The sequence below is a fragment of the Erpetoichthys calabaricus genome, chromosome 4 (assembly GCF_900747795.2).
Source record: "Erpetoichthys calabaricus chromosome 4, fErpCal1.3, whole genome shotgun sequence".
NCBI lineage: Eukaryota > Metazoa > Chordata > Cladistia > Polypteriformes > Polypteridae > Erpetoichthys > Erpetoichthys calabaricus.
Genome location: NC_041397.2, coordinates 331934568 through 331955958, shown reverse-complemented (window position 1 = coordinate 331955958; position 21391 = coordinate 331934568). Strand labels below are relative to the sequence as shown.

Below are 21391 nucleotides of genomic sequence, written 5' to 3'. Positions count from 1 at the left end.
AGCAGTGGAAATTCGATCTAGTCAGGCCAGAATGGGCACAGGCCTTTGAGATATAGGGCAAAATCTGACGGTGGCTGATGTCAGACATCAACAAGTAGTAGAACAAGTCTCATGCAAGACCCTTGTAAATGCTCTGCCTGACCACCTCGCCCAGCTGTTTTGGAAAGAATCATATAAGAACATGAATGGCCTTACTGAGGTGCTTGAGCGTCACCTGGTGGCTTTCAAGGTGGAGTGGTCCAAACAGTGTGCTCGTCTAACCAGACAGGTGCGTGTAGTGAACCCTGAGCACCTTCGACGCAACTCTGAGCCTCCGGTTAGACCAAAAGAAAAGGTCCCCAGTCTCCCGCGCTGTTTCAAGTACAGTGAACTGGGGCACTTCATCACTGTTTGCCTGCTCAACAGCAAGCCGGATTGTGCCGTGTCCAATCTCCTTTCTTTCCCCAGCATGGAAGTGGTGTTAGTGAATGGACACCGGGTGATCGCTGCTTGACTCCGTGGGCAACATGTCTGTTGTTACTCACCACTTCATCCTACCACAATAGTTAAATTGGTCAATGACTGGTTTAACCTGCATACATGGAGAGACCAGAAATTATAGAGTCGCCATAACTTGGGGGGCATTCCTAAAACTTTACTGGTAGCAGTGTTGCCTAACCCTCCTTTCCCTGTGATACCTGGCGGGACTGGTCTAACATTAAACGCTGTATGGAATTAGCTACTCCCTTACACAGGTTGGGCTTAATAGTGGACTGGGATTCCCCAGACCTGGCTGTCCCCACACCTCATCTACTAATATATTGAAATATATCGTGCAGTTTTGCGATAGGTTTGGTAAGATTAGGCTATTATTAAAGGAACACATGGACATGGCTCAATCAGCGCAAGTCCAAAATTACAACAGAGGTGCCTCCCTCCAGAATTTCTTCCCGGGAGACAGAGTAATAGTGCTCATACCCACATCACACTTAAAATTACTGGCCCATTGACAGGGTCCGTACAAGATTAAAGAGAGAAAAGGCCTCGTTGACTATTTGGTCATATGACCGAATCATCAGCAGAGGGAGCGTATATACCATATTAACCTGTTAAAACCTTGGAAAGAGAGGGAGGTGGATATCTACCAAGAATAACCCCGGTCCCTTTTCTGACAAAAACCAATCCTTAATCTCGGTCCTAATTTGACTACCCAGCAAAGACAGGAGCTGGAATCAGCAATCCTGTCCACCCCTGATGTGGTTAGTGAGCTGCTGGGTCGGTAAACACCCACATCACATCCCAGAGGCAAAGGAACGAAGTAGAGTTGAAGATCAAGTGATCAAGTGATCTGGTCCGGTCCAGTCGTGTTGGTCCCAAAACCTGAAGGGAGTTGGAGATTTTGCAATGATTTCTGATTTCTCAGTCAGTTCTCTAAATTTGATGAATACCCTATGCCCCGAATAAACGAACTCCTCAAGTGGCTGGGGAATGCACAATACTTAACTACTTGTGACATGACAAAGGGATACTGGCAAATTCCTTTAACACTAGAATTACCAAAGCCTACGAAAAAACGTATAAATCCAGCCCATCTTAAATCTGTTCACACCTCTCCGTCAGTGTCTTTTGTCTTGTAAATGTGCCAATCGAGACAAGCAGCCTACTATTCCATTCCCCCACTGCCGCAAAACATGCACAAAGTTCTCCCAGCTCATGCCTTGATTATCTGGGAGTGAAGTGCTGGAGTTTCAGAGGGTAAATAATAGATTGTTATTTGGAAAACATCCATTTCATGTGTGTTCCATTTCTACAATAATCTGTGTAAACACATCGTTAAAACAGAAATGTTTGTCATATTTTAGTAATAAATGACAAAATGTAGGCATAAACTGTATAATGTGTGAAGCCTGAAGTCCAAAGATCAAATAAACACTTTCACAGAAGGTTCAAAGATGACGCAGCAGTAAGAATTGCTGACTTGTAATCAAGAGTCCCCCAGTTCGATCCTTACTGCCTCATATATTTACCGTTTTGAGTAGTGAGCTTCTCTTATTGTTAATATTATACAATAAACATGTTTGATTTGTGTCTGTAACAGATGGTGAACATTTACAGTACTTGTAAAAGTTAGCGTTTTTTTTTTTCACTCTTATTCTCTCAGTCACAATCACGACATACTACCGCCCCCCCCCAGGAATCTGACGCTGTTACTTTTTATCTGAAACTAGGAATAACTGTAGATGTGAATGGTGTTTTGAGATAATCAAACTGGAAATTCTCTGATCTGGATGGATAAAAGCCAACACACAAACGCTAGTGAATCTGCCTTATTCATACTTCACTGTCACTTGATTTTGTTTTTATTTAGTTTTATTGACTGTTTCTGCTTACGCTGATTTCAAAGCCACACTGACAAAAAAAAACAAAAAAACAAACAAAAACATAGGTATATATGATATTTGGAATTATTCATTTTATGGCCTGTATAGTACATTTCGGAAAACATTGTGGCACGGATGCAACATTATTCATATTATTCATATTCATTCGCATAACATCTTGTGGTTCTAATCAGTGACTGCATGTTTTTTTTTTCCATCTTGCCAGTCTCCACATTTTGGTGTATGGTGATGTTTCTTTTGTACTCCAGGACATGCAGAGGAAAGAATAGTATAGCGAGGTCAGTTCAGCGCTATATGCAATCATCAGATTCAAATGTTAACAGTTCCCAAACACCCAAGGATCATTCTTCCTACATTTACGACATGTGTACCTGTTTTAATGTACACACTTCTCTCTATGCTTTGGTTCCTATTACAGAGCTGTGTGCTCCTGCTCACACTGAATAAGCTCACGCCTTCTGGTCCATGATGTCAACGCAGCACCGGAGAAAAAAACAAAGATACAAATATATGTGACATTTTGAAGAAATCATTGTATGACCTGAATAGTACCAATCAGAAAACATCATCACACTAATGCAATATTATTTGAAAATGAAATCAAATAAACGAACCAAATATCATATACAGTGATCCCCCGCTATATTGCGGTTCAGCTATTGTGCCCCTGCTACATCACGGATTTATTAATACTATTATTATTACATGGGGACTTCGCTTGCCCACTCCCGGGTTTGGTTTACCAGATAAACAATTTAAAGCGATTGTTATTTTAATGGGAATTGTTACATATGCATTATTTTCATTTTTACTTTAAAACTTTAGTAAAAACAATATTTGTCCTTTATTTCCTGCCCCAGGCATGGTGAAATCTCTTTCTCACAGCACTTATAATGCACGCTAAAGAGATGTGGTTGGTTCAGCTGGTGTCTTGCTGCTGCTGCTGGCCAGCTGTGTGTTGTGTTTGTTGCACTTTGCGTCAGTCTCTTAAAAGCCTGTACAGCAGCTGTCCTTTTGCCACTTCACGTCTCTGCCACTTGCTTTGCGAAGGGGGTAGCAGAACGCACACTAAGGAGAAGTGCTCGGATCATCTGCTGGGTTTCTGCAGCTGCTGCTGGCAAGCTGCGTGTTCTGCTTGTCATTGTTTTAAGAGCTGGGAGCACCTGAAGTCCTGAAGTTTGTCTGCCAAACACATTCCAACAGCATTGTTTTAAACTGTTTGTAAGTAGGGCATGTCGTCAAAGTGTCTGTTCGAGATGATCTGGTCTCAACAACTTTGCTCAAAACCCCCCCATCCCTTGTCCCCTGGTGGCGCCACCTGCCACTTTGCGTTGTGAAGGGGGGAGCTGAATGCATGCTAATGCTCGCTCTGCGCCTCAATCATTTAAAAGCCTGTACAGCAGACGTTCTTCTTTCTAACTGCCTTGTCTTGTGTGACGTTAAAATGTTTTATAATAGAGAGATGTTACTCATATCCTTAGCCCAACATCCTCATATCATATGTGTTGACAAAGTGTGTTTTAATAAGTTTACATGTGTTTAAAGCATGTGGGATGGGTATTTTAAGGCTTAAACTATTAAAAAAATGTTTATTTATATGGTCTTTCTATATCACGGATTTTCACCTATAGCTGATGGGTCTGGAACGTAACTTCCGCAATAGGCACGGGATCACTGTATACCTATATCTGTATTTTTTTTGTCAGTGCAGCTTTGACATCATGGACCATAAGGCGCATACTAATTCAACGTGAGCAGCATCACTCAATAAAACTGAAAAAAAAAATCAAGTGATGGTGAGATACGAAGAAGGCAGATTCGCCAGCATTTGTGTGTCAGCTTTGATCCCTCCAGATCAGAGAATGTCCAGTTCCATTGCCTCAAAACACCACTCACATCTCCAGTTATTCCCAGTTTCAAATAAAAACTAACAGCGTCAGAACCCTGGGGGGGGGCAGTAGTATGTATTGTGATCATGACTGAGAGCATAAAAGGGAAAAAAAACGTTAACTTTTACAAGTCCTATAAATGTACACCGTCTGTTACAGACACAAACCAAATGTATGTGTGTACTGTATAATATTAACAGTAAGAGCAGCTCACTACTGAAAATGGCAAATATAGGGGGCAGTGGGGATCGAATCGGGGACTTGTGATTACAAGTCAGCAAATCTTACTGCTACGCCACAGAAGCTGTTGTATCATCCTTGAACCTTTTGTGAAAGTGTTTATTTGATCTTTGCATTTCAGGCTTCACACATTCTATAGTTTATGCCTACATTTTGTCATTTATTACTAAAATATGATAAGTTTCTGTTTTAACAATGTGTTTACACAGATTATTGTAGAAACAGAACACACATGAAATGCATGTGTTCCAAATAACAATCTATTATTTCCACTCTAAAACTCCAGCACTTCACTCCAAGATAATGAAGGCTAGAACAGGGAGAACTTTGTAGCCATTCTGCGGCAGTGGGGGATGGAATAGTAGGCTTCTTTCTGCTTGTCTTGATCGGCACATTTACAAGACAAAAGACACTGACTGAGAGGTGCGAACGGATTTAAGCTGGGCTGGATTTACGAGTTTTTTTCGTAGGCTTTGGTAATTCTAGTGTTAACGGACTCCACAAACAAAAAAACAGCCTTTAGCACCCCTAGTGGACACTGGCAATATACGGTTCTCCCATTTGGACTACACGAGGCACCCACGACCTTCTAGCGTCTGGTAGAGTTAAAACCCCACAGTTCATATAGTGCCGCCTATTTGATTGATGTTGTCATTTATTCCGACACATGGGAAGAACATGTGGTGCAGGTCTGCATGGTTTTGCTGATGCGAGCTTGAGCTGGTCTTCATATCAATCAGAAGAAATGTTTCTTCGGGTTGAATGAAGCCAAATATTTAGGCTACTTGGAGGGCAGGGGAACCATTAGACCACAGTGCTCTAAAGTTGATGTCATTTTGAACTGGCCCTGACCAATTACCAAGCGGCAGATACAAGCTTTCCTGGGTTTAGCGAGTTACTACTGCCAGTTTATACCCCGGTTCTCACAGAGGGCAACGCCCTTGACCAATCGTACAAAGAAAAGAGTTCCTGTACATGTGATATGGGATAATGAAACTGAGCTTGCGTTTCGTGACCTAAAAGAGGCCCTTATGTCAGCACCAATATTAAGGACTCCTGATTTTAACTGTCCTTTTATTCTGCAGACCGATGATTCGCACACAGGTCTAGGTGCTGTACTGAGCCAGAGCATCGATGGTGCTGAACACCCTATTATGTACCTGAGCCGGAAACTGTTACACTGGGAGACAAGGTATGTCTTGGTGGAGCGCAAGGCTTTTATAATCAAATAGGCCATGACTTAACTGAGGTACACTCTTCTGGGTCAGGAGTTCACCTTGGTTACGGACCATGCAGCCCTCCAATGGATGGCCGTGCACAGGGAATAGAACCCTCGTGTCACTAGATGGTTTTTGGACCTACAGTCCTATAGGTTCACGATCTTTATTTCCGTGGCACTCTTCAAGCCAACGCTGTCGCCCTCTCTCTCAGTTCGGGCTGTCTGACTCAACGGGTCTGGGTTGGGTGGGGGGGGGGCTTGGGGGGTTGTCGCGACTATGGGACAGCTGAAGAGCCCAATTGTGCGTGAAACCACAAGAAACAGGGATTCGGAATGCAGCACTAATGCTCTCTTCTCCTTCACACCCATAGGAAAAGAACAGAATAAAAAACTACAAACAGCTCTGATCTTCTCTGAAGAATAATGCCACATTGCTCCACTAAGATTACTGCACCTTCAGCTTCCTCCTGACGTCATCTCCAACCATTCTCCAACTCCTGTCATTTCTGTCAGCCTATTTCCTGTTTTCATTAAGCCTCCTCTATAAACGCTCCAAGAACCCATAATCTGTTGTCAAATGTGTATTTATTGTGCAACTTTGACTCTGGCAACCTTGAACTGGAACGTACGGCCAGTACACTGTAAAAAGAGAAAACGTGCTCTTTTTGACTTAAGGTGATTTTATTGTTTGCAATGAACTATATTAATAAGTTTGTTCACCTAACGTAATTGCTTTGCATTACTTCAAATTGAAAAACCTTGCTGTCGCTTAATGTTATTTGTTCCATTTAATCTAACGCAAAAAAATCACTTTGTAAATTTTCTGACGCCTGCGCAGTACACGATAGAATGTCTGATGCAATAGTCTCATATCTTGAGAGTTCAAGAACGAGTGTGCAGTTTGCTGCGGTTGGCACCATTCGAGTCCTGATTTCAAGACGAGCGTAGAAAGAATTTGTGGAACATTGCATGATTATTTGGAGTGATATAAAGTTCAAAATCAGGTAAGTTTTTTTTTGTTTGTTTGTTTTTCCCTACAACTGTGAGTATTTGATATTCACTGTCAAAGGAGAGCCGTGATATAAGTTACAGTGTAACTACAGAAGATTATGTCTGCAACGCCATTAATGTGAAATATTCTTGTAATGTTTGCAAAATACCTCGCTTGTAAATGATAACGTATTGTGACGTTTTTTTTAGTTAATTAATCATTGTAATTGCCTCATTTTTTTTGGACTGACATGAACAAAATATAAAATTACTTTTAGTTTGTTGCATACCCTCGTTTCTGACAGTACAATGTTCAGGTTAAGAAGCACATTCTAATGGGTTTTTATGAAGCTTTAAAATAATTAATCATCATCGTTATTGAAGTTAAGTGCCATAACGTGCAAAATGCAGTTTATTATTTAGACTGAATCGATAATGCCGTATCATTTAAGGTGTATAACACTGTATACAGTGTTAACCGGTGCTGTTGTGTCGGCTTTTTTTCCACACTCGCGATTACAAGCAATTTCTTCTTTATGTGTGATGGGGTTACTACGGAATCGTATTAGGGCCACGGTGAAGAAAAAAATAACATACGGACACAGTGAAGAAGACAAAAACTACGTGTCGAGAATAAAGCCAACATGTCGACTGTATTCTCGACATATATTTTTTTTCTTCACCGTGGCCCTAATACGCTTTCGTAGAGGGTTGGGGTATCCCCGTTTGAATATCTACCACGCTGATATGCATATTCTGTATCGACGAGTTGTTTGCGGTTAATGGGGTTGCCCTCTTAATTTGTCAGAGGCTGAAATTGAAAAAATGACCGTATGTAGTAATTGCAAACCCAGGTTTTAAGTATTATCCAGATCTTTAGACAAAGCATGGGCATATATTATTGCCTTGACCATTCTAGGTTGATTACATTAAAATGTAATCAAAACATTATTTTTGTTTTGAGAAAATTATCTGTGTCATATAAATTAATTATACAAAAAGCATTAAGAGATGGCATGTGTCCAGTAATAAAAAATAAAATTAGAAGTTCATCAGGTCATGATGAATATAGATAGGCAGAACTTTATTTGTCCTTGGGGGAAATTTGGCTTTTTACTGAAGCTCTTTAAATAAATAAATATATAAACCGGTAGATAAGTAAAAAGGTGGGTACATAAATAAATACAAACACACAGACACTTTGGACTGAACACACACTATAATGACTTTAAAGCAAAAAAATTAAAAAGAAAATTTCTGACTTGGTTGTCACAGTCACAGACGTATTGGTGTTGGTATTAGAGTATAGTAACAATAACATTACAACTCATTTATGTTGAGTAGACTAGAGTTGTATATGTTCAGTAATAGCTGACGCGACTCAGTTGTCTACTTTAGAAAATGAAAGGAGGAATTCTTTAATAAAGTTAACAAGCTTATTCTGCTTTTTTGATTTTATGGTGGTTATCTGTCAAAGTGTAGATGACTGATTAAGCATACTGTACTTTCTTTTTTCTCTTGATTACAGGGTCTCCAGATTTGAATTTGCCTGTTTGGTGCCATTGTTTGCAGTTTTCAGTGGCAAGTTTGAAATTCCTTACTAAATTTAAAAAGTGTTTAAAACATACTTTCTGTGTAAAACTTTGATATGCTGTTCTAAACCTACCAGTTTGTATCTAGACTCGGTTTGGCCCCAAGAGTTGTGCCATATTTGGGTTCTGCTGATCACAAGGGCAAAAGAACACCTCAACTAAAATAATATAAAAGTCTCTAACCTGCTTAATTTATTTCAAGGTCATGAGGAGGCAGAACATGTCAGCAACAAGTCAGTAAATAGCTGCTCATTTGGTTTGTTCATGCACACTCACACAGTAGATAGTTTACTATCCCTGCATGTGTTTGGTAATATTAGTAAAAAACCCAATCTGGTATCGGGGAGAGAACAAGCAAATTCCACATGGACAGTGACAATGCTGAGATTAGAACCCAGCACTTTCAATCCGTGAAGCTGCATAACATAAAAACTGAAGAAAATTAAACAAATTCATTACTATTTTAAATAATGATATGAAATGTGAGAGGTGGACAGAGTTCAGGCAGTGAGGTATATTTTTTTCCTGTATCTCTTTCTTTCTCTTTCTCAGCAAACCAATAAATATGGAAGTGTGGAAATGTAAGGACTGTGGCATTGCTGTGGATAGAAGATCTGCACTTTTCAAAATGAATGAGATATGTAACTTTTTTCCCTGAAAGTGTTTTATCTTAAAAATATTTGAATTTTTGAAGTTAGTTAATTTCTTTAACTTTAATCTTTTTCCTCTAAGATTAATGCTGAGTTCCTGCAGATTACTACAATCCCTCTCCAGTCCAAATTTCTTGCACAGCTGGACAAATATACCAATAAATTGACAAGCATCATAAGACATAAAGGAGGAGCTGCCCGCTATAAGACTGCCAGTTTCATTCAAGCCGTAGATCAGGTATGTTACATTTGCTAATTGCATTGAGGCAGCGATCTTGAATTCTTAGGCAATTTAGTGGGGTTTTTTTGTTTGTTTTTTTTAAATAAATGTCTGGGTGAGTGAATATTAATAAATGTGTACTTTTGCATCCAGAAAAATGATGTAAACATCAGAAGAGAGTTTGTGCTGAGGTCACTTATTATTTACCTTGGTGAGGATGACAAGGATCTTATCAAAGAATATCTGGTAAGTCTTAGTGTGCAATTTAACATTATATATTTATGCTATTTTTTTATTAACAGAGATTTGTGTTTTTTCCTTTACTATTAAATTTCACAGTATGTTCAGTCACAATTCTGACGTAATATTCTGTATAGTCGCTTGTGCAAGATATACTGCTTTATAGTTTGGCATTTTGAACATATTTGTTATATGACACTGATAAGACATTATCATTCAATACTTTAATGGTTCCTAGAGTTTATTTATCTATGTCAAAGTTCACTATCTCATAATGGATGTGTATTTGTGCATCTTTATCTTTGAATTTTAGGATACATTAGGAGATGATGCTGAAAGAGAAATGAAAACACTCAAAATGGCCATATTTGTCATCCGTAAAGAGGGTGAAGGACCCTTTCACACACCTAAAGAAGTTGCCATTGTTATTGAAGGTGTAGAGGTGTTAAATGGACTACATTCTGTTGCAGCAGCTTGTCCAATATTGTTTGGTCTAATGTATGCAATAAATCTTAGATACCCTAAAGAGTTAAAACTCACTTTCGAAGTTTTCCAAAAAGTGTTTATGGAACTGGAGGGAAATAAGAAATCTCCCAGAGTGCAGAACCTAAGCAGTAAGCTTCTCAGCTCAGATTAATTTGGCGATAAATATATTTATGTCCAAGTTTTAAGACTATACCACAAAGCAGTTTATTTGTAGAATATCATTTGTTGCTTTTCGAATTTGTCTTTAAACTCCTGTGATATTTTGTATTGATCTCCCTAACCAAGGTTATAGTTGTGTTTTAGTTCTTCTAATTAGTGTTTTGAAAGAGGGCATTCATTGCACTAAGTCTAATAAAGCATTTGAAAGTTTATTATCCAAAAAAAAAAAAATTACAGAATTACCTAAACTGAATTTGCATTGCATTACTTGAATCTTTGGTAAATTGTTCAATTGGTTGTATGTATGTATGTGTGTGTGTGTGTGTGTGTTCAAAATGTGAAATTGTGTATTTAATTATTGTTACTTAGTCTGTGTTAGGTTGAGTACTTATTTTTATATAATAATTCAACATTTATGTAAAGTATAATATATACACACACATTTTATGTATACTATATAATGTTATATAATGTATAAAATATAAGGTGTATTTAATATGTATATATAATTTCATATAGATATTTTATATGTAATTTATAAAAACATTTTTGTGAAAAGCTTGCATATATGTAGAATACTATGTAATATATAAAATATAATGTATTTATTTAATATATGTATATATAATTTTTCATATAGATGTTTTAAATATAATTAGTAAAAACATATTATTTGTGTGTGTGTGTAATGTCTGCTCTGTAAATTTTTAATACAGAACATATTATGAAAATGACCGAAAAATTATGATTTTTGTGTTGCAAATATTCAGTAATAAATCTAAGTGTTTTGCTATTATATCTTCTGCATTTCATTTATGTTTGTGAAACAACACAACTAATTGGAAGGAAACTAATTCAATTGCTGGTTAGTTCTTGAGGCATTCTAATGAAATGTGTTCAAATAAAAAATATATGTTGAATGAAACTTAAATTATAAGTTAACTTAAAAAAACATTTAATTAACATAAAGTTAAAATTTTCAGTTTTTTATTCAAAGGAAATACCACTTTTTGAGTTGGAGAAATTACATTTCCTCAAATTAAAGTCTTTCTTTGGCTAAACATTGATAAGTTGACCCGACACAAAAAAATGGGTTAATATTATACAAAAATATTCGTTGAGAAAAATTGATACAATTGATTGTTAACACTTGACATAATTTTTTTAAGTTACACCAACAAATAATTGTTTACAGTGTATATGGGGAGGCTCCCCAACTCTTTACCTGTCTTGTGTTTGATTTATTTCAACACGCACACACACACACACAAACACACTCCCACAGATACACACAAACACATGCACACACACAAACTTCACAAACACTGCAGACATTCACACTGCACACACACCCTGCACACACTACACACACACTCACTTCACACACACACACCCTTTCATCCAGTATATGAGACACACACACACACTGGGTAAACTCCCAGTCCATGATGGTTTAGGTGTCTTTTAGTTTAACAGCAGGGGTCTTTGATGAGATGCGTCACTGCAGGTGATGTCTTTGACGTGGTTTTTGTCACCACATGCAGACAGCACGTCTGCAATTGAAGAGCACAGGCCAGTTGTGTTCTCAGCAGACTCACTCTGTCATTTATTTTTGGAGTTGACTACAAAGCACAATGATACGGCACCTACAATTACGACTATGTGAAATGAAAACTGTAATAGGATGGGCTGGGAGTTTCTTTTCTTTTCTTTTCTTTTCTTTTCTTTTCTTTTCTTTTCTTTTTTAATGTTGGTGTAAAAACTACAACCACTGCAGAGCCTTCTTAGCGATGGAAGTTGTGTTAATATCCCAGCTGAGAGTGATTGTGATAGTTGGACCCATTTGAAGGATTCCACCATATTGCCTAAAGATTCATTAGTTTCTAGTTGGAGAGGCCGTAACGGCAGTTTACAAAAGTCAGTTCATCTTACAATATCTCATCCATCTAAAGACAATAAAAATTATTTTGCATCTTGAAAGAATGCAATATCTGGATTTATGAGCATCTTGGAATTTTATTTTCAATAAGTAATTAGAACGGACATCCTCGCTTTCTGAACTGTTCTTACCAGACAGCCTGTGGCCCAAATTCACTAAAGCCCCTCAACTAAAGTTTCACTGAGCCATCCGACACTAATCAGCCTCTCTATGGCCTTCTGCCCGTTGTTTCTCTTACAACTCGTAGTCTCTTTAACAGTGCCACTTACTGTCTGATAGGAATAACTCAGCACTACACTCTCAAATCCTAAAAGACATTGTAGGTACTGCATAGTGAACGACACTCATCCAGTTCAGGGTGACAGGAATTTAGCGCCCATCCCAAAATCAGTAAGTGTAAGGCTGGGAGCACAGCGCACACAAACCGAAACAAAAGAGGAACTCAGCAAAGGTGCTGCAGGCATTCTGTGAACAGAAACATGTCATTAAAGTCTTAGCTTTAACCTGTCATTGACTGCAGATGATCTGGTGGCGCAGTGACTAGAGTTTCTCACACTTTCATCTCTTAATTCCAGGCCTTGTCTCAGACTGTCTGTCTGCATGGCTTGATGGCTGTGTGTCAAAGTGTTTAAGCTCACTGAATTACAGGACACCTTGTCTGGCTGATTTCGTTCTAAGGCCCAATGCTACAGTCATAAGTTCTGCATATTTTCCAAGACTTTTGGAGGACAAACTTTCTTGCATGTGTGCAGACTGCTGAAGAAAACATGCAATAATAATTTGAGCCCAAATTTAGCACCCTGCAGAGACTGAAGCTTAAGCTGCATATGCAATGAACGATGTGATGCTGGCCTGCTTATAGAAATGCGCCATGTACAGTAGATAAGAAGACATGAAATGTATTTCTGTTATAAACATTGTACAGATTCCTAAGTTAAAAAAATGACATAACCCAGGAGAGCATTTGCTAAAAGAAATACTGAATAGTACAGAGAGATCAGTTCATCGCTATATACAATCATCAAATTCAAATGTTAGCAGTTCACACACACGCGAGGGCCGTCCTTCCTACATTTACGACATGTGTACCTGTCGCAATGCGCACATTTCTCTCTATGCTGTGGTTTCTATTACACACTTGAAAGAGAGAGACAATATATGTGACATTTTGAAGAAATCATTTTATGACCTGAATAGTACCAATCAGAAAACATCATGGCACTAATGCAACATTATTTGAAAACGAACAGCGTCGGATCAGGTGTGAATTTATACTGGCACTGTTAGTTAGAGTCAGATCAGGATTGGGGGATGGCTGGTATTAGAGCGTGATCGTGATTAAGAGAATAAAACTAAAAAAAGCTAACTTTTACAAGTACCATAAATTTATACCAAATGTTCCATATATTTGTCTCTTTCTTTTTTTCTCTCCATGCTACATTGACATCGTGTACCAGAATGCGTGAGCTTATTCAGTGCAAGCAGGAACACACAGGTGGCCAGTATGGTACAACAACAGTGTACAACAACAGCAGCAAGCAGCCTGCTATCACATCCCCCCACCCCGCACAGTTGTCTCAGCTCAAGTCTGTTTACCTGCGTGTCAGTTACTTAGAGTTGCATAGAGTGAGAAGTCAAGCAAAATGACACCTTGTATAAATACTATATCGTTATTTGGAACACTTGCATTTTATGTGTGCTCCGTGTCTACAACAATCTATGTAAACACATTGTTAAAACACAAACGTTTTTCATGTTTTAGTAATAATTGACAAAGTAACGATATATTATTTATCAAAGGTGTCATTTTGCTTGACTTCTCACTCTATACAACTCTAAGCAACTGACATGCAGGTAAACAGACTTGAGCTGAGAAAACTGTGCGACGGTAGGGGATGTGATAGTAGGCTGCTTGCTGCTTATCCACACATTTACAGGACAAAAGACACTGACGGAGAGGTGTGAAGCGAATTAAGGTGGAACAGATCTAAGATTAAGGTGGAACAGATCTAAGAGTTTTTTCGTAGGCTCTGGTAATTCTAGTGTTAAATGATGTACCCTTTGAATGAATAGGGGTCGACCTGGTGGGACCCCTAGAGCCCTTGGCCAGGGTCATAAGTATATAATGGTCCTGGTAGATTACACTACCCAATATCCTGAAACTGTTCCCTTGCACTCAGGGATACCAAAAGCTATTGCATGGGAATTAGTAGGGGTCTTTGCGCGACAAGACACCCCTAAAGAAAGTTCAGGGAGACTGAAAAGCTACTAAAAATAAAACATTTAAAGACTTCGGTGTATCATCCTCAAGTTGATAGTCTCATTGAGAGATTTAACTCTTTTAGGGCGGATGTCGACTTTTGTCGACAGGAGGGGTTGAAGGCGAATGTCGACAAAAGTTGACATCCAGAGATAGAGGGCGACAATCAGCTGTTAATGGCGACAAATCTCACTGTCACGTCACAGGCATTCCCTCTGTGCTTGGAGGAATGCTAGACTTGTTGACTCGGCATCTAAACCTTGCGTGTGCGTGAGTTGCGAAATGTAAACAATGGCAAGATGGCATCGACATGTGAAAAGGGAGCGAAGCAAGTGCAGAAAAGAAAACACTCGGCAGACGATGTTTTGCGCATTATCGCGGAGTTGGACTCTTGATTTTTCAGAATCGGATTTTATTGGCAGTGATCAGGAAATCGAGCAAGAGAGTGAGAAGCCGGCATCAGCTGATCAATCACCAGCCGATGCCACACCAGCGGATCTGCTGCCAGTTGAGTGCCTTCGCGCAGCCGATGCATCTACAGCAAGGTTCGTGTGGGATAAATACACAGACATTGATCCGTTGAGAGCCTATCTGGCTACCGGAGTTTACAAGACGGCATGGCTTGCTGTTGGACACGACAGATCACCAGCTGCTGTACTTCAGGCTGCTCTCTCCTGATGCTGCTTTTCAGCTACTGTCAGACGAGACAAACAGGTAGGCAGAGAATTTTTTTGAATCGCGGGCTGCATTTGCATCGCATTCTTGTTTTTCAAAGTGGAAACCCACAACATAAAGATGAGATGAAGCGCGCTGTGGCATTACAAATAGAGATGGGACAGAACTGGTGATATAACTTCAGGGAGCATTGGTCCAAACGTGTTTTGTCCCCTGGTGGCTTTGGACAGGTTATGCAGCGTGGTGATAGGTACGTGCTGCTGCAAAGTTTTATTCACTTCTGTAATAAACAGAAGCAAATCCCATGGGGTGAGCCAGGCTATAATGCCATACATAAAGTTCATAAAGTTTCAGAAGATGAAAAGAGGTGACAATACGGTTTTAATGCAGGCAGAAAACTTGGTGGCAGTGGCATGGCACGATGGCAAATGGGTGACTTGTCTCTCTACAGTACACACTAACAATATATGTGAGAAAGTGCAGCAACAGAAAATTGAAAAATAGGCATCAAAGCAACACGTATTGTAAGGAGTGCAATGTGGCAATGACTGAAATTGGCTGCTTTGAGCGAGATCAGACTTTGCTGTGTAAAATGTATGTGATATGTATGTGAAATCATAGAGTATGCAGGCTCATACAACATGCAAGACAGTAACATTTGTCAAAAGTAAATATTTTTTGTTGATTTGATATGTTAAACAATTGCTTTGTGTTCTTTTTTAAAAAATGTTAGTTTTTGGAAAAATATTCAGCCCTGGGAGAAAAGAAACAAAAAAAAAAAATTAGCCCTAAAAGAGTTAATCAAACTCTCTAACAAATGTTACATAAGGTACTCAATAAGGATGAAAGGAACTGGGATCAGCTCCTCCCCCTCATCCTTTTTGCATATCGGGAAGTCCCACAAGCCTCCACAGGGTTCTCACCTTTTGAATTATTATATGGACAACAACCTAGAGGTATCCATATTACTAACCGAGAATGGTAAACCGGATGGACGCAGGAACATCCGGCCATGGGCCGTAACCCCAAAAAGACGTACTGCGCAGGCGCCCCAAGAAATGAGGGGCCGCGAGAGGCGGATGATGGGCCTCGAGAGGCGGATAAGACCACAGAAAAAAGGAGTGATAGACATGAGGCGCAGAGAGCACAGAAAAAAGGAAAAGGCACATAAAAAATTAGTCGAACGGAGGCGGAGCACAGCGCCGCACGAAACCCATTGCACACAAAACTACCACACAAAAAAAAAGAAGAAGACGCTTGCGCACAACAGCAAGGCACACCCCCCCCCACAGGCACCGGACGGGACACACAACAAGAGGGGGATTCAACAAGACCCTGGAACACAAAAAAGAAAGAAGACGGTCGCGCAACAAGAATCCTCACCACAACCCACCCCAACCACACATCAATAAGAAGTGACACCCAAAGCCACATCTCTAAAGGAAACGTCCATATTAAACATACGTCATCTAGACACCTTCACACTAGGCAGCATAGGTGGATCTCCTTACAATAAAGCACTATTAACCGTTCAACTGCAGAAAAGGCTACATATTAACAGTGAGTGCGATCCTCCTTATTACCTATCCATATTTCGGATGCTGAGGAACAAACAAGTCATGAATACACGGTCACGGGTACAAAACGATTCGGATCGGATAACGGGAGCAAACACATGAACACGAATGAAACAAAAAAATACGCGGCGGCGCATAAAACGCGCTTCGGAAACACCGGGAGAAAAAATGTCTCGGATCAACAAACGCAAAGCTCAGATAACCCCGTTACAGAGATGTGCCCAAATGGGCAGACACAATGAACGTAGACGGATACAGCGCGCGTCTCAAAGTGCTGCATCAAAACAAGCACGATCAAACCAAGTGTCATTGAAACAAAAGCAGAATAAAGCAAGGTCAGAAATTAAAGACAGAGTAGAAAGCAAAGTAAAACGTCATTAACAGGTTGAACGAGGGGGCCACGCACATGGACAGCAGGTTACAGATAATGAAGACCGGAATTCAAAAGCTTGAAAAACATGAGCTCAACTGACCAAAGATACAAACTAAAACAGGAAAAACTACGGGGTCCGCAGTAGTCCACAATGCACCGCATGATAGTACGGACGAAGCAAAGTATTACCAGTGGGGAACTCCAGAATGACACGGGCAAAGGCTCCGTATTAAACGTGCGTCATCCGAACACGTAGCTGCCCAGCGGGCACGGGTTCAAAACGCCGGGGGTAGGCGAGTGAAGCGAGCAGGGGGCGCAGCCCCCTTGTATTGGATATATTAAAGGAGGGTTGGGAGGAGGAGCCCCTCACCTCTACAAATATACTTGGATACATTGCACAATTACATGATAGATTTGCTAAAATTAGACTCATTCTAAAATCTCACATGGAAAATGTGCAAGCAGCCCAGGTCCATTGTTACAACTGTGGTACATCTTTTCGAGAGTTCCACCCAGTAGATCGAGTCATGGTATTGGTTCCTACCTCGCACTGTAAATTACTGGCACATTGACAAGGCATGTATGAAGTAAAGGAGAGGAAGGGCCTGGTCGATTATTTAGTTATACAATCTAATCATCAACCCAGAGAGCAGATTTATCATGTCAATTTGCTGAAACCATGGAAGGAAAGGGGCCCCGATCCCTCCTCTGGAAAGCCCTGTTCACTCTTCACTTATAAATTGAACCTTAACTTCGGTGATAATTTGACTGGCCTTCAGCTACAGCAGCTCAAAGCAGGTATCCTGTCTGTCCCAGAGGTAGTGAGTGAGAAGCATGGACGAACCTCCCTGGTTGCACATGACATCGTGACGAAACCTGGGGTAATAATCAGTGAACGCCCATATCGGATTCCCAAAGCAAAAGAGGCTGAAGTGGAACTGGAGATCAAACGAATGCTGGACCAAGGTGTGATAGAGGAGAGTTATAGTCCCTGGTTCAGTCCTATCATTTTTGTCAGAAAGCCTGACGGAAGTTGGAGTTTTGGCAATGACTTTCATCAGCTTAACCAAGTTTCCCAATTCGATGCCTATCCAATGCCGCAAGTGGATGACCTCCTCGAATGGCTAGGACATTTCAAATTTTTGACTACCCTCGATATGACAAAGGGGTACTGGCAGGTTCCCTTGAAGGACTCTGCAAAGGAAAACACTGCGTTTAGCACCCCTGTGCTCCTGTGACTTTCCAACGTCTGGTGGAAAAAGTGTCCTGACCCCATAATTTGTATAGTGCTGCCTACTTGGATGACGTTGTCATCTATTCCAGCACCTGGAATGAACACCTACAGCAGGTTAAAGTTGTATTACGGTCACTAGTGGAAGCTGGTCTTTGTATTAATCTGAAGAAATGCTACTTTGGATCAGTTGAAGCCAAATATTTAGGTTACCTGGAGGGCCGGGATATAGTCAGACCACAATGCTCCAAAACAGATGCCATATTGAATTAGCCCCTTGACCAAGTGGCAGGTTCAGGCCTTTCTTGGAGTAGCAGGCTATTATCGCAGGTTTGTTTTTCTGAGAGAGCAATGCCCTTGACAAATCTGATAAAGAAGGGGAAACCAAATCATGTGGTATGGGATGAGACACCAAAGCAGGCCCTTACATCAGCTCCTATATTGAAAGTACCTAACTTTCCACTGCCTTTCATCCTTCAGACGGACGCTTCGGACACAGGTCTTGGAGCCGTGCTGAGCCAATGAGTAGAGGGAGTAGAACACCCCATTATGTACCTGAGTCAGAAACTGTTGGACTGTGAAACCAGCTATGCAGCAATGGAGTGGGAGGCTTTGGCAATTAAATGGGTGATTACTCAGCTGAGGTATTACCTTTTGGGACGTGAGTTCACCCTGGTGACAAACCATGAACTTTTACAGTGGATGACAAAGTGGTTTTTAGACCTACAGCCCTACAAGTTGTCGGTTGCTTATCATCAAGGAACACTGCAAGCCAATGCCGATGCACTTTCACGGTACGTCATCAGGTACGTTCGACCTGATGGGTTGGGGTAGGGACATGTCACACATGTGCGATTAGGAGGAAGCTGACTGGACCAAGTGGAGGTAATTATCTGCCCCAAACCTTTCCAGTGTGTTGAGACTCATTCTTTCACTCTATATATATATATATATATATATATATATATATATATATATATATATATATATATACATTCATGGCATTCATAGTCTGAATCACAATCTGACTGTATGCGTGGTTACCTACCAGGTAACGCTTGTGGTTGGTCAGCAAGTCTGCTAACATCCACCACAGTGCCCTCTTTTCAGTTGCGAGAAGCAGATCATAGAATGGTTGAAATAGTTTTACTGTCAAATAATGCAAAGAGTACGCGACACGTGTTTCGCCCTAATTCTGGGCTCATCAGGCGTACACACTCACTGTATCCCCTCTCGGGAATCGAACCTCGAATGTCAGCGCCAGAGGCGAAGCACCTAACGTTGCGCTAAGGCGTGTGATTCATTCATTTGACGGTATGTAGATCAGGGTAATTACATTCATGGCATTTGTAGTCTGAATCACAATCTGATTGTATGGGTGGTTACCTACCAGGTAACGCTTGTGGTTGGTCAGCAAGTCGGGTAACATCCTGTAGGCCTGATGAGCCCAGAATTAGGGCGAAACACGTGTCGGGTACTCTTTGCATTATTTGACAGTAAAACTGTTTCAACCATTCTATGATCTGCTTCTCACAACTGAAAAGAGGGCACCGTGGCGGATGTTAGCAGACTTGCTGACCAACCACAAGCGTTACTTGGTAGGTAACCAACCATACAATCAGATTGTGATTCAGACTACGAATGCCGTGAATGTAATTACCCTGATCTACATACCGTCAAATGAACAAATCACATGCCTTAGCGCAACGTTAGGGACTTCGCCTCTGGCGCCGAGGTTCGATTCCCAAGAGGGGATGCAGTGAGTGTGTACACCTGATGAGCCCAGAATTAGGGCGAAACATGTGTTGCGTACTCTTTGCATTATTTGAAAGTAAAACTATTTCATATATATATATATATATGTGTGTGTGTGTGTGTGTGTGTGTGTGTGTGTGTGTGTATTGTGTTAGATGGCCGGAAGCTCAATATATATATACTAGCTGTGTAAGCCTGGGCTCCTAGAAACTATTGAAGTTGTCAGAAAAAAACTTGAAACCCTCCTTGTTTATCAGCAGCTAAGCGAGTTTCTCTCTCGTTTGTCTTTCCTCGGTGGTTTCACTTTGGAGACAGAGTCACTTTCTTTCAGCTTCATGTTGTAGCCTCACACTTCTTTCTTCTTCTGACTCGTTAAATTGGGGCCACCTTGCTGGCTCCTTGAGCTTCATGCCTTGGACTTCCGGGCCGGGCAGACAGACACACACACTTCCACATGTAGAGGTTTACATATAAGATATGCAGGTAAACTTCTGTTACAATGAATATCTTTACAACGAAATTTTCATTACAACAAAGTATTTTTATGGTCGTGACAGTTTCCGCATATGACACGAGTTTACAAAATACATTCAACAGATACTTTACAACGAAATGCCCAAAAGACCTTGAAATGCCTGAATGAATCATCCACAGAGCAGTTAATTCTGTGGTCGCAGCTCAATTGTGCACAACGATCCCCAAACAGAAACATTATAAAAAAAAATTTCTTTCCTTGAACTTTTCTCATACTGTTTTTTTTTTTTACCGTTTTTGTTTTCGGTGGTTTTCAGTGATACCTTTTGCTTATTGCTCGTCAACATTTGAAAAACATCTATTGGAATTTAACTCATTGCCACCCTCCTATAGAAATGGCAGACACAAAAAAATGACAACAGTTCATATTAGAAAAAAAAACTACATTTTTGCAGCTCTCGATTGCGGCAAAAAGAAAACAGACGTTGCCAGTGAATTCAGAATTTCGCCATCGACACTGTCAATTTTCTTGAAAGAATAAGCAGAAAAAGAAAAATGTCAGGTTGCAAACGTATGCAAACTGCTCCTTTTGAAGACGTCGAAAAAGCCGTTTTTATGTGGTTCAGTGATGCTCGTTCAAGAAAAATGTGGCACTCATTCAAGAAAATGTGAGGTTTGTAAACTCTCTTGAGACCTCCCCCAACACGGCGAAGAGCATCCTGAAGTGCGATCACCGCGTCTGTGGAAGACTGTTTATCCATTGCAGGAGCAACAGCAGGCTCACAGCTCTGCTGCGGCTCTTCACCGAAGCAAACAGAAAAGATCTCGATGAGTGATCCACAGAACATTGTAAATGCACGGAACAGGATTACTTGGCCACTAACCTGGCCACGTCCCTGCCTGACTGCTGTGTCTGAGTATAGGAGAGGGGCAGATCACGTGACAATAAATAACCGTGCTGTTTCTGTTTCAAGCTGAATAAAGCTGGTTTTCTTAAAGTACTGAGACTCAGCTTCGTGTTTTGGAGTGTAAGACAGTGAC

At 40.4% G+C, this 21391-nt stretch overlaps 2 protein-coding genes and 2 long non-coding RNA genes across 37 annotated transcripts in view; 2 read left to right on the top strand and 2 right to left on the bottom strand.

Moving 5' to 3' along the window:
- The window catches only part of LOC114641392 (C-type lectin domain family 5 member A-like), a 1576682-nt gene that overhangs the window by 994237 nt on the left and 561054 nt on the right, over window positions 1-21391 (bottom strand). The window lies entirely within an intron of this gene.
- Window positions 1-21391, top strand: part of LOC127527375 (CD209 antigen-like protein E) — a 381022-nt gene that overhangs the window by 217673 nt on the left and 141958 nt on the right. The gene's annotated exons all lie outside the window — the stretch shown is intronic.
- LOC127527404 (uncharacterized) overlaps window positions 1-21391 on the bottom strand; it is a 47793-nt gene that overhangs the window by 18874 nt on the left and 7528 nt on the right. The gene's annotated exons all lie outside the window — the stretch shown is intronic.
- On the top strand, window positions 8963-10273 carry LOC114642936 (uncharacterized). Its single transcript, XR_003714619.2, has 3 exons — window positions 8963-9199; window positions 9335-9427; window positions 9735-10273. It is a non-coding gene; the product is annotated as an uncharacterized LOC114642936 (long non-coding RNA).